Source organism: Neophocaena asiaeorientalis, unplaced genomic scaffold, assembly GCF_003031525.2.
Source record: "Neophocaena asiaeorientalis asiaeorientalis breed wild unplaced genomic scaffold, Neophocaena_asiaeorientalis_V1.1 scaffold72, whole genome shotgun sequence".
Lineage (NCBI taxonomy): Eukaryota > Metazoa > Chordata > Mammalia > Artiodactyla > Phocoenidae > Neophocaena > Neophocaena asiaeorientalis.
This window is the reverse complement of record NW_020185336.1, coordinates 10,374,635-10,393,035: the sequence shown is the minus strand read 5'-3', so window position 1 is coordinate 10,393,035 and position 18,401 is coordinate 10,374,635.

Here is an 18,401-nt window from a genome sequence, read left to right as displayed (position 1 = left end):
CAGATTTGAAATTAATCCAAGGACCACCATGGAACAGAAAAATGTGTGTGTCAACATCATCTCTGAAAACTAAACTTTGTCAGGCACAAGCCCTATTTTAGTCCTCAATTCAATTTGGTGCAGATAACAAGATTAATTCACAGGCTTCATTTTAATATTGTCTTTATTTTTAAAAAGCCCATTGATGGTGTCAAAGATTTTGATTAGATAATTTGATCACATTTCTCAAGCCAGATACAAATTAAAGTGGGAGCTAAAACGGAAAATCTTACTGTTTACTATTCAGAACAATCTTCCTATTTCAGGAAATGGCAGCGCTCCAAAAGCCACATGTGTACAAATGAAAATTCATAACATGTTATTCAAACTCCTGTTGTATTTCTGCAATTTACTAATTAGATATAGTAAGTATCAGCACTGAAATATCATAGTAATAGCATTAAAAAGGCAAAAGAATCTACTTTTCTCTGTTCACTTCTTTATGAATGATATAAAAGTCTTTTTTGTAGCATAACTACCATCTATATCAAATATAAAATAAAACCTTAAGAGTGCAGTGCATATTTTAACAGGAGACTCATTTTCTGTGTGAGAACAGACTCTGATGAAAGAATACTTTAAGATTGGTGATATCTGGAATAAATCAAGGTAATATCCATGTACACAAACTAATTTCTTCTTCAAAGCACATGAATTATATTATAAAAATGCCAAGTCATTTGACTTCATTGGGTCCCAACATGGAAACTTAAAAAAGAATGATTTCCTCTCAGAGTTATCTCCTCATTTTTTTAAAAAACATCGGTATCTCCCTTGTAAAATTCTTTGGAAATTGATCCAACATAGACATGTACTAGCTTTACGCAACTATAAACTGATAAGATATTAAATTGCAGGTTAATGGTTTTAAAAATTAGAGAGGGTGTGTTTGTGCAATTTTTGACAGGTAGAAAAACACGGACTCCACAATTACCTTCTTTAGGTACAATCCCCATTAATCTTCAGCTGGGTAGATAATTTTGTTAATAAAAATAATATCTAAAATTTATTGAATATTTACTGTGCCAGATATCGTAATAAGCATTTTACATAAACTTTATGATTTAACTTCTTCCTTTAACCAATGAGGACATACTTTCAGACAAGCCAATTCACCAACCTAAGAAACCAAGGCTTAGAGAAGTAAAATAACTTGCCCAAGTCCTGTATTATGGTGGTGCTAAACTTTGAACCTACATATGTCTGACTTAAGAGCTTACCTTCTTACTCACCATGATGCATATATTGCCTGCTAATTTTAATCTCAGCTATTTTTCATCAGCAGAAGAAACTGACTACTAATAGACATCATACTTATGTAAATATCTGTTAATGACAAAGATCTGCCAGTAAGGTTTTCAAGGTTGACGCTGTTAGCAGTCACATATTTCTTTCTTTCCAATGCTAAATTAAGCATCTTGAATGTACAAATTTCAGGACTCTGGAGTCAGGACACAGTTTTCATGACAACCTAAACAGAAAACACTTAATTCATTTTCAAAAAGGAATGAAAGGAAATAAATGTAATGGGTGCCTACTATCTCCCACAGGTTCCCATGGCAGCATAGCAGGCTCAAGAGCCATCAGACAGTGAGAAAAAAGAAACACAGAATAGGAGATGCTGGATCTATTACATGGAATCACATCAGAGAGAAAGACGGACCTGAGGCAATGTGATGCCTGGAGATTGAAGCAGAGGGACAGATCAGGGAAGCATTAGGCTGGCTACAGTAGCATGTTCCAGCCTCTTCATTTCTCATCTCCTTAACCCTAGTTTGATGATCTGGGGACACACCTGCCCTCTGTCCTACCGTCTCTACTCTCCTTCCTCAATTTATTTCATTATCTTTTTTCTGGCTTCCTTCCCCACTTCCTTCATACATATGGAGACACTCTCAAAAGTGCCTATGTATACAAGTGCACACATTCGTCTTTTTAATCTCACCGTAGCTTCTCATTGTATTCTGTTAGACAAACTGAGAAAATCCCTACCACACTCTTAACATATCCTTATTAAAAAAAAGAAAAATAACTTTCAGGTTTCTGAGAGACTATAGAGTTCTAGTAAGTATATGTAGACAAAGCTAAAGAAAAGGGAATTCATGTGGTAAATTATTTGTATTGATAAAAAATGAATATGTTTTCTACCAGTCTATGAGTGAACACACACACAAATACATACACATACACAAAGTTCTATAATTAATAAACTAATCTTTATTCATCAAAATAATATAATCTCCTAACAGTTTTCAGCTTTGCTGGGTCTTTCTCTGACTACTTCAACTGTTTACTACTCAAAAGCCAAAGCTACTTAATGGTAGAAGATTTTGAATCTCTTATTTCCCGTATCGGCTCAAAGACCCATTGCCAACACAATCTCTTCATACATGGGCCTGCTTTGCTTCCATTTGCTCTCCTTGATGTGCTAAAAGTAGCTCAGGAAATCAAAGGCTAAATAAACCAGCTAAATTAAGGGACAAGAATTTATTTAATACTGATAGAATTGTGTACTCATCATTCCTTCCTTCTCTCATCCAATCTTTCATACATTTTTGATTCTTTAATATTTTTTTCAGTTAAACAAATAGCGGTATATATAGCATTGGGAAACTTGGGTCATTCTCAATCTTGAGAAATTATATTTTGCCTCATTTTTCCCCTGAGTATTCTGGTTATAATAACCAGGGGTGCTAGCTAAAAATAAAGATTTTTTTTGCCTCTCCCCCAGAGAGTCTGATACATTAGGGCTGACATGATACCAGATAATCCTTATGTCAGGATATATTTGCAACACAGTGGTGTAGTGGTAATAATGAGTATTTGCCCAAATTAATGCAGGCTGTAGTGGTTTTAAAATAAATTTGAGAAAGACCTCTTGCATCAAAAATAGTTTGAATTACCATTTTTCTATTTCAAATAGAATTTATCTAAAAGCAGTATCATAATGCTGATTTAGGTGCTACATGGAAAATCATGATACCTGGGTTCTGATACCTACACAATGATCTCTGGAAAATAAATGCTTCTGTGGAGCAATGATTACTTAACTATTAACTACTTAATTTATTACACAGAGTATTTGGAGTAACATCTTGAATGCCAGGAGTAAAGGATAGAAGACAAATATTAAATATATTTTTAATCATTGATGAACTCATATTATCATTATTGTTTCTAGAACTCCCTAACACTGTTAAATTTTTCCTTAGTGATTCATAATGGTGGGATGTATAAAAATCAATTTTTATCAAAAATACACAATTCAAGAACCTTCCTAGGCCTGCCAAATCACATTCTCTAGTGGTAGAGAGTAGAAATATGTATTTTTAAACAGTGATTTTTTTTTATACTTTCAGTTAAAAAATAATGTTCTCCTTGGGCAGTAAGCCACAGCAGTCCAGAGTAGAGAAGTTAAATCCATATTGACTGAATAAAACAATGTTGAATGATGAGAAAATGAGAATAGCTCTTGTTTTCCATACCCATCATGATCCATAGTCATTTTCATAACACTGATGGAAAGAGGTAACGGATGGCCACATTACCTTGAGGAAACGTTGTATGATCCACCCTCTGAGAGAAGAGCTCTGGTCATGTAAAACAAGGACTAATTAAAATATTTTTTAGTACATTTTTGAAATGTGCTAAGATGCTTATTTTTTATACAGATACCTTTCTTTAGCTGAGTCATACACTAATACTAGGTATGTTTAATATTATAATTAGTTTTGCCTCTCCCTGTCTTCAAGATCTACCATCTAGAAACAAAAGCAATTTTAGAGGTGGTCAACCTTTTATTTTCATGCTGTACACCTATTACCAAATTTTAGAATAAAATGTCACCTTTAAAAAGATCTCTACTGTAATCACTTTTTTATTTGTATGATCCACAAAAAGGAAAGTTCAGACTTACAGTCTGAGATATTTTCCTCTTAATTGAATGCATAAATAAAATAAAGGTGTATTTATACAGACTGATTTATGAAGATCTAATGTGAAATCTTATTCTTCCACATACTTTACAACCTGGATAATTCAGAGTTGATATAATCTTTATAAGGCTCAGTGTCACTGAGACAATTAAATGTAGAATTCCATGTATTTTCTAAGTGTGGGCCACACAGTTTCTTTGTGTGTTAGCTTCCTCCCAAAAATGAGGGACTTGGATAATATACTCTGAAAGACTCTTCTGGTCTGGGAAAAGAAGAAAAGAAGCCCTCTGTGACTATATGATTGGTGGTAGGGAAATGAGTGAGAGAGAGAGAGAGAGAGGGAGAGAGGGAGAGAGAGAGAGAGAGAGAGAGAGGGAGAGAGATGGGATGTTCAACCAGGTAGCTTGTCGTAGCAGAGGTAGCTTGGCCTAGTGCCGTTAGATAGAGCTGTTAAACAAATGAAATTTACTTTTCACATTCTTCTTCAGTGCCAGTCAGTTGGGTGTTTTAAATCACTGTGAATTTTCAGAGTCCTTCTAAAACCATTACTAGAATGTGAGAGGTTAATCCCATCTCCTGACCTCATAGAGCTATGGGCCAAACCTTTGGAATTCTGAAAGGCAACAAGGTCTCCTTCCTTCTGATTTAGTTTCACAGCCTCCTGGGACATCAATTTTTAAAGACCCAGTCAACAAATTACAGAAATCATTCAAGTTAAATTTTTATTCGAAAAAAAACACTTCACCAATATCCTTTCTTGTGAAAATATAAACTTAAATATCTTTAACTGGGGAGGAATAGTAGAGAGGTAGAGCAGAACACTTGAAAGATTTTTGTGGATATGCAGCCCTAAGATTAAAGGGTTTTTCTAGAGGTTCTATTGAATAATTAATATCAATTACTATTTACAAAGACATCAAAATTTATTAGAGATAATTGACTAGGGCTCTTATAGGAAGTGTATTTGGGAGACAGCTATTGACAACAGATGGGGGCACACTAAGCATCCAGAAAATCTTTCATTAGCTCCAATTTTCAAGAATGAGTTCTAATATGTGGTGGACTCTGGCCTGTTTCTGAAGAGGTTACTAACCTTCTGTCAAATGTTCTTAGAATCTTTATCTTAGAAATTTAATGCATGGGACTGATTTTGGGCTTCAAAACTGTATTGTGGAAGATATACCTTGTCGTAGGGGACAGGAATTTTGACTGCATTGGATTTCTTATCATTTATACAGAAATTGTTCTTAATCCAGTAATTTGGGCTTAATTCCCTCATTTCCCATCCATTCCTATGACCTTCTGGCTTGCAAATCACAATATCTGAAAGAGTCCATGCCCTGAATGGTTGGTGCTGTCACAGTCTTGCTGGAATCAGAGTCGCAGGGTAGAGGAAAAACACTTATGAATGCTATTCTTGGTAAGTAAAGCTGGAATTTTGGTATGTGTGGTTTGGCTTTTCCTAGTTATGGTGAAGTATCTGCTGTACTCTGTTGGCATTTGTAAGGCAGCTGGTTGGGTTAGGGTTTTGGTTTGTGCTTCTGGACCCAAACAAAGCAAAATAACCTCTGCAGAAATCAAACACTCAACCTCAGCATCAGTGTCATCAAACTTTAAAACCAATTGAGCTGACCCAGCTTTAGACCAAACTAGAGCCAGCTGAACCTGAAACTCCTAATCATTTCTTACACATTATATTGGTTTGGGAATCTTCCAGAATTAATGGCAGTAGACTTCTCATCACTAATACTAAAACTAGGAAAAAAGGTGGTCCTCTTGAAATCTTACAAAATCAAGTTTATCTTGTAAAACAACCACAATACTAGAGCCCCTCAGGGGATCGGAGCAGCCAGTTCATGAAGGTTTGTTGACTTGATAACAGTGAGCAGTTGGTAAACCTGACAGCAGCCTGATTAATCTACCAAAATTATTATAGATGAGACACACAAATCATAGGCAAATGTATGAAGCAATAGATTGTAGTGACTAAGCAGGATTTAAAAAATAACTATACTTTCCAAGAGTGAACGCTAAATTTGATTCCCTGGTCATGCCCTCTTGATCCTTGCTCCAGGCCTTCTCCATCAAATTCAATGGCAATGACATCCTTCCATTGTACAGGTAAAAGGATTGACATCACCTTTGATTCTTCTCTTTATCTCTCACACCAACCCATTTGCAAATTGTGTCAGCTGTATCTTCAAAACATACCCAAAATCCAATCATTTCCAGGCTTTTGCCTATTACAGCATGGGGAGGAGGGTGTTCTCATTATCTCAGGGCTATCTGGAAGATAAGAGATGAGCTGTTGAGCTGAAAAAGATTTTTCTCCTCAGTTACCCATATTATCACCTGCAACAGTCCCAAAATAGAGAATGGAGGTATGTTCACATTAATTTGTTTGAATTGTTTAATTGTTATAATTGGCTAAATATTATTAATTACTAGATTGAAAACTTAAAGTGACAAAGCCATGAACTGCTAAAATTTTCTTGCAGTAAGAAGATAAGTTTCCTCTTCAAAAACAGTTGTAAAGGACAGGAGTCCTTTCAATATTTCAATATGTCCAATAACAAGGTAATCTCATCTTCACATGACAGGCCAGTAATCCAAGTAAATTGGTTCTACCTGGTAAATATTGTCTGTTCCTCTTCTTAACACCCAGTAGAAGTGCTTTAGCCCTAGAACTTAGCTTTGCTTATGTAACCTTACCATCCAGATCAACCACCTGGAAAACTTTTTTCCAACACTCAGTGCAAATTCCATCTCTTAAGTCAAAATTTCCAGATGGGCACAAGAAATTAAGCACTCCCTCACCTATTCCTTCCCAGGACCTCCTGTTACATGATATTTTGCATATACTCATATCTTTATAAGCATGTCTCCTCTGAAAGACTCTGAGATTTTTTAAAGGGATTTGCTGCCTTAGCAACCAGCAGTGTGGCTAGTAAATACATACTTATTGAACTAATAAATGTATATATTTGAAATTATTATAAAGTTTATACAAACAATTAACTATGATTTCCCTTACAGTACCTCTCATTCACCTACATTTGACCTGTTATCTGAAGCCACATAGAAGAGGTCTGAACTCTCTTCCAAGTTCCAGTCATTCAAATATTTAAAAGCATTTTGTGTGGACTTCCCGATTATCTCTTTTTTTCCCTCTATCATTCTTGTTATAACATCATGATAAAATTATTTACAATTCAATCACAATAGTAGCAAGGGTTCTCATTTGCAAACAAAAGAGCTAATATTGGCACACATCAGGAGAAAAATATTATTGTAAGTGTATTGTGTAGGTCACAAATAAGAAGGCTGGAAAAACAGGATTTAAAACCGGAAACAAAGCACAGACGTGGAAAGAACCATTATGTCAAGGTATCATTTAAGATATTCTTGCTATTTAATTTGACTCAAGCCTTGAAATTGATAACTCTTTATTTGGTATACTCCTATTCCTACTGAAGTCAGGAAGTCCTTTTCCAGCATAGAGTTTTTGTTTTTTTTCCAAAACTCATGTCTATTTCATCCCTCTTGGTGAAATACACAATTGTTTTTTTAGCATAGTCATAGAGAATACCTAGTTTTCAATCTGAAACTTGTCTGAAAATTTAGATATTTGAATTTGCTTTCAGTTTCTTCAAGTTGTACAATGATGTGCAGTCTTTGCTTTTTAGAAGACCTTCATATGGTTCTAAGGCATTGGAAACTTAAATCATTATCAGTCCAATAAAACTTCCTTGTCTCACATATCTCTCCATTATTCCAACCTGGTAGGAGTAATAAAACACATTAACTGGGTTTCCCTGGTGGCACAGTGGTTAAGCATTGGCCTGCCAATGCAGGGGACACGGGTTTGAGACCTGGCCCGGGAAGATCCCACATGCCGCTGACCAACTAAGCCCATGCGCCACAACTACTGAGCCCGTGTGCCACAACTACTGAAGACTGCGCACCTAGAGCCCGTGTTCTACAAGAGAAGCCACAACAATGAGAAGCCCGCACAGAGCAACGAAGAGTAGCCCCTGTTTGCCACAACTAGAAAAAGGCTGCATACAGCAACGAAGAACCAACGTGACCAAAAATAAATAAATAAAATAAATAAATGTATTAAAACACACACACACACACACACACACAAACTAGCTGGGAAGGAAGATTGTTCTTTCCCTGGGATTTTTTTTTTTTTTTTCTAACGTTCAGTTCCCTTAATGCAGATAACGCATTCTTCTTTTACTCCTTCCAAATCCTTGAGAAATTTGCTGATACTTCCAGGTTCTCTCTATTATATTCTGTTTACCTCTCTGGGTGGACAGGACCTAACACATCCCTCATGTAGCCAACATCTGGTCCACTGGAAACATACAGAACTTTCTCTCCAAGAAACCTGGGAAGTGCAGGCTGCTCAAATACAACTACTTCTTTTTGGTTTGTCAGTCAGAGTTAAATAGCCCATCTTTTGCCTTTGACTTTTACTGAGAGAAAGCATGTACCAGTCTACTGTGTAACCTTCAATACCATAAGAGAGTCATATTTGGCTAGCTGAGTAGTCTCATTGAATTCTCTCTGATTAGATTTGAGGTGATAACTAGGCACATTCATCTTCTCCCCTTTGTGAGAGGGGAACTTAGGCTCACAAAAATTTGTTTCTAAAACTTTTATTTACAAATCCTTCTTTATTATCCTCAATGAAATTGCAAAGCTTAAGAGCTTGTAACCAATGTCCTATACATGTCCTTTGAAACTCTCCTTTTTTGTCTAGTATCTCGTTTTGCTGTCTTATCACTCTTGCCAAAGTTTCCAATTTAACATCTTGTTACTCTATGAAGATAATTCAGAGGCTGGGCAGCTAACAAAGAGAAATTTCTACCATAGTAACTTTACTCTAAACGTGCTCAGTTGGCTATTTTTATTTTAAAAAGCGGCACAATATGCATGTTGTGTTTTGAGCAGAGCAGATGAAAAGAAGGCAACTGGAATTTACTGAATTGATGCCATGTGAAAGGTAATCTGCTAGGTGCCTTCACCTAAGAGAGGTGATGGATTTAGAAAAAAATGTGTGTAATGTGGGGAGGGCAGGGATGCACTATTATTAGGGACATCTTTAAAAGTCCTTCATTCAGTGAGAGAGAGAGCTAGCAGAGTGAAGAAAACTCCCATCAGCAAAAAATTTTGAATTTTGTCACTATCTTTTCTTCTATCCGTTTTGTGTTATCTCTACAGTTGGATTCATACTGGGGGGATGTTGTGCATCCAACTGGTCAGTCTGTAAAATAATTCCTGAAGATTCAACTTTAAGCCCTCTATTTGTTTGTCTTTCCTTAGCTTGTTTTCAGTATACTCCCAATCTTAAATCATTGCATTAATTTGAGGAATTTCCATGAGAGTGAATATAAAATCATTAGAAAAATTCCACATGTATGGACTCCTCCACACCCTAAAATTTCACCTCTCTTCATGTGGAAAATAAATACCCAAACATTGGGTAAATTCAAATCTCTTTGGCAGAAGAAAGAAATTCTGATAATTCTACTTTTATTTTTTGTAGCAGATTCTCCTGTTGAGCAAGTGGGTCTTTAATTTTATATATAAAATGTTCTTTGCCACAAGTATACCTCAGATGGTATCTTGGATAAGCACAAGAACAGATTATTTTTAAGGCCCTGTAATTTTTACATATTTATATCATGGAAAAATTTTCTCAATAATTTAAGTATTTATGTGTCCCTGTCTTTGGTGAGCTCTAATATGAAAGGCTAGGTTCTTTATCTACATTTGCCTTGACCATGATTTTCAACCAGAAAATGAGTTCCGAAAAAGGTGTTGTCCCGTATTCTACTAATTTTAGAAAGTACACAGGACAAATCTCAGAATGGAGTATGTGCAAACACCATATTATTTACAGCAAACTAAATATAATGCCTTGATTTGGCACTGCCTGCTTGATATTTCTCTTGAAAACTGTTACATATGTTTGTTTTGAGTTTCTGCCAAAATAGCAAGATTCTTAAATATCTTTCATTTACTTCTTGTTAAATTCAAGGAAAGAATTACAGATTACCTTAGCTTAAATTTTATACAACAGTCCAGTGGACACTAAATCTGTTGGGAGAAAAAAGTAATATTCAAATTATACAGAAAAAAATGACTCTTGTAAACACAAATATATTGCAATTGTAACATGCCAATATTCATTTTTATACCTAAGCCAATTCTATTCATAATAATGTGACTCATTTATCAATTACATGTAGAACACAGTGAGACTGTAATTACGTGGGGGCTGATTATCCAGGTTGTCAATTATTCAAGGATTTTGCTTCCCCTTTTTCTTTGTCCTGCTGTCCACCTTTCGGACAGTTATCACCTCGTTAGTATTTTTACTCTCTGCTTGTTAGTGAGATTGGCAGGGAAAGGGAAAATGTGTGAAAACTTAAATCAGTAGATATTATTACTTGCAAGAATTTCTCATAGAAATTGGTAGTGGAAGAGTTTGAAGCTAATTGCTAAAATTACATTGGGAATATGTGTGTTTCACTTATGCTTGTTTATCTAGTCCTCCCTACATCAGGGAGAGTTAAAAGTGAAACTCAAGCCTTACGAAAGGTAGAAAATTATTTTTGGTAGAGATTTTCTAAGAAAATTATTCTGGATGGAGGCTTTCTGAAGAACCTTACATAAAATAGCCAACCTAAAAATTCACATTTTTTACACTTCAGACAATTATATTATAAACATTATAATTTGCTCCCCAATGAACTGTTCAAATGCATAATTAAACATTTACAAAATATGCCTGATGAATCTCTTTAATTGGGAAAAATATGAATCTGAAAGTCAGTATTTCATATTTTTCAGGCATCACAGGATATAACATGCAAGTTTAAATGTAATTTCTTTTATTTGAAAGTTTTATATTTCTCCTTTAAGTAAATCTGAGTTTATTTGAAAGCACCTTTCTATAATCTATTTTTAAAACATGTAAAATTCGCCTGATCTGAAACATGAGTCATTTATTCACACCCCCTAAATTTTAAAACTTTATGTAAACATTCATTTTTTAATTATTCAGTCATAAAATATTTTTGAGCATTAACTCTATGCCCAACATACAGTAGACACTGGAGATAAAATGATAAACAATTTGTACATCGTTTTGCCCTCACAATACTCACAGTTCAACAGCAAAATCAGACATTCGTGAAATACTCCTACGATCTTTTTTGCACTTCCCCCACCCCTCCCATTCAGGGTGAGGCCAACACAGAATAATGTAAAGGGCAGGAGGAATAATCAAAGCACTTAAGTTTTCTAGACCTCTGCAATTTCAGGCCAATTCTAACAGGGCTTCATGAGTGAGATTTTGTACCTTTCCCCACAGTCCATCATTTCTTCCCTGGGACTGATTATTAGAACACATGAGACAATGTGGTGTTACAATAATATGATTTATAAGTATTCATTTCAGAGAAGGGAGAAAACCAATAGATTGATAATAATCCACAAAATCACCAAAATACAGGCTTGTTTTTTGTATATTTATTTATAACCCAACCCCATTCTCTTGTTTCTCTCTTCTGACTCCGCTGGTGATCGCAATCATTACTACTGCCAAGATTCTGTTTTCTCTTCTGGAAGGTCCCAAAATATTGTTTCTTGCAATGCCCAAATTTGGTGTGAATGCCCATGTCATTATACTATGGGAAAAGTTTATTATTTTTAGCTTTTATATCTTGCACTGTACAACTTTTTCGTAATGATAGTTGGTGAGAAAAATTTATCTCAGACATCTGTGGTAAAAAGAGGAGAAGAACAACATTTTGGTTTCTGTTATATCTTATAGCACAAGTTGACCATTGATGATGAGCAATTTTTTTTTTTTAACATAGCCTATTATAATGGTTGGCTTGTGATCTAAATGGTGCTGTTCAAGATGATCAGACATTGGCATGTTGGCTACCTAAATGGTGTCATGTTGGGTACCTAAATGGTGTTGTTCAAGATGATGAGATTTTGTCATGTTGGGTACATATGGTCATCAAAGATATGATGACCATATCTTTGTGTTGAGAAATCCCAAGAGCCTTCATTTTTGTTTTTTTAAACAGACAGTAAAATTTATACATACTTATATAATCAAATCATGATTAAATAGAGAAATATAGGTTACCTATTTAGCATGCAAGTCTATTCATCAAGAGTATGGATTCTCTAATCAATAACTTTTTAAAACTGAATTCCTTATGAGAACTACTAGTAGGCATTTGAAAAACTTTTAACTTTAATGTATATTTTGAACATATATACAACTACGCTACTAAAAATATTGGCCATAATTCATATTTTTTATATTCATTTCTTGAATTAGTGCAAAATCATGATATAGAGGAGAACAAAAGGAGAAAATTTGCAAAATGGCTATATACAAATACAGTTAAGATTTAGATGATAGATCCAAGTAAGGGAATACTATTTATATATCCTTAAAACATCCAGCTTCTTAATCTAAACTAAAGAATTAGACATATAAGTAAGAAAAATAACTATAATCATTTATTTATCTTAAAATATTTTTTTCCTGAGAACTGCTAACACTATTTCAAAATCCATTTTCTCTAGTGCCCATGCATCATTCAAAGAAATAGGTGGGAAAATTATCAGTCTTACCACACAGGTAAGAGGTAACCTTTGAATTTTTAATTGACTTTTAAGAAAATAAGTTATTTTTAAGTTTTCAAGCTATTAAGCAAAACAAATATGGAAAATCTTTATTATGCTAAGCTGCTGTCAGAAACAGACAACAGACCAGAACAAATGAAGTTCCTGGCTTTCTAAAGTGTAGAATGGTAGAGTCAGCTACTCTGTGTCTCTCTCTATCTTTGTTTGTCTCTCTCTGTCTCTGTCTCTTTCTCATTATAATATCAGAGTAACTCATATGTCTTCAAGTTCTTCAATGTAGAAAGATATATATCCTACTCCTCTTCATCACCATTATCCTTATTTTAATTATTTTTAGCTCCATGATTCTTTTTCAAGTAGATTTTTATGTCCACTTTGTAATTGCAAAACTTATCTCTAGATATCTTTGATTGTTGTTGGTGGTGGTGGTGAAAGCAGAGAGGAAATAATTGCATGTGTTAATAGTTCTTGTTTGACTAGTGCATATTAAGTTAGCAAGATGCCATCAGCAAAAATATAAAATTGTGCTTAAATTATATCTTAACTTTGTATTCCTTAATGGGATTGTTATACTCTATTGTCATGGAGGCCTGCCACCAAAATGTTAGTTATTAGTTAAACAAACAGCATCAGAAACCACATACTAGTACTATAGAGTACTAGCTTGTGTCAGGCCTTCGAAAACATCAGATATGTCCCAGAGTAGCTGTGCTTTATTTTTGCATTCTGTACCTTCCCAATATGAGGATCATAGAGATACTTATTAAGGTATGAAGCAAACATATTAAAAACTAGTGCTATATGTTTTCAGAGTTTTTGATTATGTGAAAGTACTTTGTGAAAAATGGATAGAACAATTATAAGATTTAGGATATAGTGTTTTTCTAAGCTTATTTGACTATGAAACTTATGTCCTAGGGGCACCTAAAATTACTTTGTGAATGTACCAAGTGATTTATCATTGATCTACCAAGTAATTTACCATTTTTAAAATTCCAATGACCTACAAAATATTTTATCATTTCATCAGACACACAAAAATATTTTAGGACCTGCCTTTTGGAACCAAAAAATGGCTTAACACATACAAGAACAATTTTATAGTGATGAAAAAGTGTAAATATTACATAATATCAATTATCATTGTATTTATGTGACAACGGTGGAGTAGTGATTTATTTTAATTATGTTCTATGAGGGCCATCAATTGAAGTCATGATTATAATTTGCTGAGCACATGAAAGAAAAAAAATCTCAGAAGGCTACAGAATAAATAAAACTTAGGCACTAGTGTCCATGAAATTGTTAAAATGAAACTGGCAGTGAGCAAAAAGGAATTGCAACATAGAGAAACTAGGACTACTTTTCAAAAAAGTAATAAGTAGCTCCATATCACATTCTAATTCTAAGTATGAGAAATATGCAGCAACTAGCCTTTCTTAAGTCAAGTAACATTATGAAGATAAGGCAGGAATTATAAAGAATGCAGTAAGTGTGAACAATAAACTGTGGTGTCATACAATATTAAAAGCAAATGTATAACACCATACCTAATGGTGGGAAAGTTGGAGCTTTCACACTAAGATTGGGAACAAGGCAACAATGTCTCCTCTCACCTCACCGTGTCTTTTCAACATCAATTTGGAAGTACAAGCTGATGCAATAAGACAAGAAGAGGAAATAAAAGGTATACAATTTGGGAAGGAAGAAATTAAAATGTCTTTGTTCACAGATGACATGATTGTCTATGCAGAAAATCCAAAAGAATTGACAAAAAAATTCTGGAATTAATAAGCAGATTATAACAAGTTTGGAGAATACAGATTAATATACAAAAATCAATTGTCTTTCTGTATACCAGCAATGAACAAGTAGAATTTGAAAACACAGTGCCATTTACATTAGAACACCCAAAATGTAATAATTAGGTATGACCTAACAAAATATGTATAAGATCTATATGAGAAAATCTATAAAACTCTGATGAATAAAGTCAAATAAGAACTAAATAAATGGAGAGATAACTCATGTTCATAGATAGGGAGACACAATATTATCAAGATATCAGTTCTTCCCAACTTGATCTATAGATTCAATGTGATCCTAATCAAAATTTCAGCTAGTTACTCTGTGGGCATCAACAAACTGATTCTAAAATTTATATGGAGGTGCAAAAGACCCAGAATAGCCAACACAATAATTAATGAGAAGAAAAAAGTTAGAAGATGAAACTACCTGGCTTCAAGACTTATTAGAAAGCTACAGTAATCAAAACAGTGTAGTATGGGCAAAAAAATAGACAAGTAGGTCAATGGAACAGAATAGAAAGCCCAGAAATAGACCCATGTAATATAGTCAACTGATCTTGGACAAAGGAGCAAAGGTAATACAATGGAGCAAAGATAATCTTTACAAAAATGATATTGGAACAATTGGACAGCCATAAAAAAATGAATCTAGATGCAGACCTTACATTCTTTTCAAAAATTAACTCAAAATGGATCATATACTTAAAGTAAAACTGTTATAAGATAATATAGGAGAAAAACTGGAAGATGTTACGTACAGCATTGACTTGTTAGATACAACAACAAAGTCATGGCCTATTAAAGAAATAATTGATAAGCTGGACTTCATTAAAATTAAAACTTTTGCTCTGTGAAAGAAAATGTCAAGAAAATGAAAAGACAAGTCACAGGCTAGGACAAAATACTTTGTCATGTGTATAAAGTACTGTTATTCAAAATATAACAACACTTAAAACTCAATAAGGAAACATGTAACCCAACTAAAAAGTTAGCCAAAGACCTTAGCTGACATTTCATCAGAGAAAAATTTTAAATGGCAAATAAGCATATAAAAATGTTCCACATCATGTGTCTTCGGGGAAGTACAAATTTAAAAAATGAGATACACACCTATTTGAATCACCAAAATGTGGAATACTGACAGCACTAAATGCTGGTGAAGATGTGGAACAACAGGAACTCTCTCATTCATTGCTGGGAGAATGCAAAATGGTACAACCACTTCGGAAGACAATATGGTAGTTTCTTACAAAACTAAACATATTCTTACCCAATGGTCCAGCAATCACACTCCCTGGTATTTACCCCAAGGAGTTGAAAACATTTGTCCACAGAAGAAACTGCATATGTATGTTTATAGCAGCTTTATTCATAATTGCCAAAACATGGAAGCAACCCAGATATCCTTCAGTAGGTGAATGGATAGACTGTGGTACATCTGGACAATGGAATATTATTCAGTGCTAAAAAAAGAAATGTGCTATCAATGCATGAAAAGACATAGAGGAAACTTAAATGCATATTACCAAGTGAAAAAAGCCAATCTGCCATGCTTATTTACTGTGTGATTACAAGTATATAACATTCTGGAAAAGGAAAAAATATGGAGATAATAAGAAGATCAGTAGTTGTCAGGGTTTTGGTGGGGGAAGGGATAAGGATGAATAGGTGTAGCACAGAGGATTTTTATGGCAGTGAAAATACTCTGTATGATACTATAAAGATGGGTACATGATATTATATTTGCTCAAAGCCGCAGAATGTGTAACACCAAGAGTGAACCCTAATGTAAACTATGGACTTCAGGTGATTATAATGTGTCAATGTAGGTTCATCAACTGTAATAAATGCACCACTCTGCTGGGAGATGTCCATAAGGAGAGAGGCTCTGCATGTATGGGGGCAGGTGATACAAAGGGAAGTCTTTAAAAAGTAAAAAAAGTAAATGTATAGCATTTTATTTATTGCCTTAAGTTTAAAGCACTTTTACATACTACATTAAATTTAGAAAACTGCTTTATGTTCAATTAGTATGTAATTTATAGTTGATAAAGATGAGGAGGTTTTTTTAAGCTTTAAAAGCTGGACCTTAGCTCCTAATATTTATTTGTAACATAATTAACATGATTTCTATCACTTTGGCCTATTTTTTTCTTCTAACATCATAATCTACCATTAACTATGAGAACTGTAGTAAATCTATGAAAAATTGACACTGATGAAATGAAAAGAAAAAACAAACATACAAAGAATTTGAATCAGTTTGGGCAGGACCTGATTTATAATGCATATTCAATAAAGCATAATAAAAAATAATGTTTCAAATGTCTTAAATTCAGAGGAATCAATTTTTTGTGGAAATTCTTATTTTTGTGTGGGTCCAAAATTAGGCATTGATTTTGTTTGTTTTCTTAGAAATTGCACTGTAGCTCTCACTTTCTCTTTTTTTTGTTGTTTTCAAAAGACTGATGTTAGCTTTAAAGAACTCACCCTACTTCCAATTACTGTGCACTGCCTTTGTTACTAAGCATTCCTGAGTGATTATGAATAATTTTAAGTTACGTTCCAGTGTATTGAGGCTCTGGGACTAAAATGTCAAATTAGAAAGACAAATGTGGGCCAAGCATCTTGCCTTGTGTCTTCAATAAAGTATCCTAAATTGAGAATTCTCAAATGTTTGAGTCAGGATCCATAAAACCTTGAGATTTTATCAGTGCTGATTGACACATTGAAGGCAATCACAAAATTTCCCATTAAAAAATTAGTATATAATTTGTACATTCAAAATATTAACATAAACATTCAACTAACATTATTATCTCAATAGACAGTTGGCACCAGTTAGCATAAATAGTGAAAATGTAGGCAAAGGAAGAAGTAGATTTAATTAACAACCTCCAGGCTTGAGGCATTTTACTACTATGTATCTGGTGTTGTAATACTTTTTGAAAGAAAAGAACACACAGGAAATCACTTATCTTAGATAGATTTTATAGTCTTAACATTTAGAGATTTATTAAAAACTTTGAAAATGCATTTTTGAAAAATGGACAAAAATCCACTTAATGTAATTCCAATTAATGGGTTTTTAACCATTGAGATATGTGCATAACCATTAAATACATGCATATTACATATGTGCATATTACATATAAATATATAGGTAATCTCTATATATCTATGTATCTATGTGCCTATCTACATTATGTATCTATTTTCTATCACCTGTGTATCTGTGTATCTATGTATCTATATGTATCCAATTCCCAGCTTCTCTCAGCTCACTATGTTTAGTCTGTGAAATGTAACAGAAATCTTTGCTGTATTTCTGAGAAGTGTCTTCAAAAGGGAAGTGTTATACTCTTCTTCCCCCTTCTCCATCATCCAGCTTGGAATACAGCATGAATTTAGGATTTGTATCAGCCATTTTGGACCATGGGGATAAGTCCCATGCCTTAGAAAAAAATGCAGGGAGGCACAGGAAGCAGTCAGCTCTTACAGAAATTGTATGAACCTCTAGGCTGGGTGGAAGGGACAGGGAAAGACACTGACTAAGTCTTAGATCCCTGATGATTTGTGAAGGTTCCAAGTGTACCTGGATCTATCTACCTTCAGGTTTAATTTACATAAAAGGGAAATACATTCTGATCTTATTTAATGGATTAGTTGAATGTGTAAATACTAAATTGTTGGATCCTCCGACTTCTTCTGTCTTCTTTCCCAAAAAACAAAAAAGGAAGAAAAGAGTCCCTGTACTTCAGAGATACATATTAATGAATGAAATGATATAAAGAAAATATTTTGTTCAAAAATAAATTAGTGTGGATGGTGGATATGTAGTACTGGGGGAAGTATGGAAGGATGAAGTAAGATTGACCTTCCGCTGATAATTGTTGAAACTGGGAGAAAGGTAGATAAGGGATATAAGGGT